Below are 1355 nucleotides of genomic sequence, written 5' to 3' on the forward strand. Positions count from 1 at the left end.
GTTAGGGTTAGGGTTAGGGTTAGGGTTAGGGTTAGGGTTAGGGTTAGGGTTAGGGTTAGGGTTAGGGTTAGGGTTAGGGTTAGGGTTAGGGTTAGGGTTAGGGTTAGGGTTAGGGTTAGGGTTAGGGTTAGGGTTAGGGTTAGGGTTAGGGTTAGGGTTAGGGTTAGGGTTAGGGTTAGGGTTAGGGTTAGGGTTAGGGTTAGGGTTAGGGTTAGGGTTAGGGTTAGGGTTAGGGTTAGGGTTAGGGTTAGGGTTAGGGTTAGGGTTAGGGTTAGGGTTAGGGTTAGGGTTAGGGTTAGGGTTAGGGTTAGGGTTAGGGTTAGGGTTAGGGTTAGGGTTAGGGTTAGGGTTAGGGTTAGGGTTAGGGTTAGGGTTAGGGTTAGGGTTAGGGTTAGGGTTAGGGTTAGGGTTAGGGTTAGGGTTAGGGTTAGGGTTAGGGTTAGGGTTAGGGTTAGGGTTAGGGTTAGGGTTAGGGTTAGGGTTAGGGTTAGGGTTAGGGTTAGGGTTAGGGTTAGGGTTAGGGTTAGGGTTAGGGTTAGGGTTAGGGTTAGGGTTAGGGTTAGGGTTAGGGTTAGGGTTAGGGTTAGGGTTAGGGTTAGGGTTAGGGTTAGGGTTAGGGTTAGGGTTAGGGTTAGGGTTAGGGTTAGGGTTAGGGTTAGGGTTAGGGTTAGGGTTAGGGTTAGGGTTAGGGTTAGGGTTAGGGTTAGGGTTAGGGTTAGGGTTAGGGTTAGGGTTAGGGTTAGGGTTAGGGTTAGGGTTAGGGTTAGGGTTAGGGTTAGGGTTAGGGTTAGGGTTAGGGTTAGGGTTAGGGTTAGGGTTAGGGTTAGGGTTAGGGTTAGGGTTAGGGTTAGGGTTAGGGTTAGGGTTAGGGTTAGGGTTAGGGTTAGGGTTAGGGTTAGGGTTAGGGTTAGGGTTAGGGTTAGGGTTAGGGTTAGGGTTAGGGTTAGGGTTAGGGTTAGGGTTAGGGTTAGGGTTAGGGTTAGGGTTAGGGTTAGGGTTAGGGTTAGGGTTAGGGTTAGGGTTAGGGTTAGGGTTAGGGTTAGGGTTAGGGTTAGGGTTAGGGTTAGGGTTAGGGTTAGGGTTAGGGTTAGGGTTAGGGTTAGGGTTAGGGTTAGGGTTAGGGTTAGGGTTAGGGTTAGGGTTAGGGTTAGGGTTAGGGTTAGGGTTAGGGTTAGGGTTAGGGTTAGGGTTAGGGTTAGGGTTAGGGTTAGGGTTAGGGTTAGGGTTAGGGTTAGGGTTAGGGTTAGGGTTAGGGTTAGGGTTAGGGTTAGGGTTAGGGTTAGGGTTAGGGTTAGGGTTAGGGTTAGGGTTAGGGTTAGGGTTAGGGTTAGGGTTAGGGTTAGGGTTAGGGTTAG

The sequence above is a fragment of the Melospiza melodia genome, unplaced genomic scaffold (assembly GCF_035770615.1).
Source record: "Melospiza melodia melodia isolate bMelMel2 unplaced genomic scaffold, bMelMel2.pri scaffold_219, whole genome shotgun sequence".
Taxonomy (NCBI): Eukaryota; Metazoa; Chordata; class Aves; order Passeriformes; family Passerellidae; genus Melospiza; species Melospiza melodia.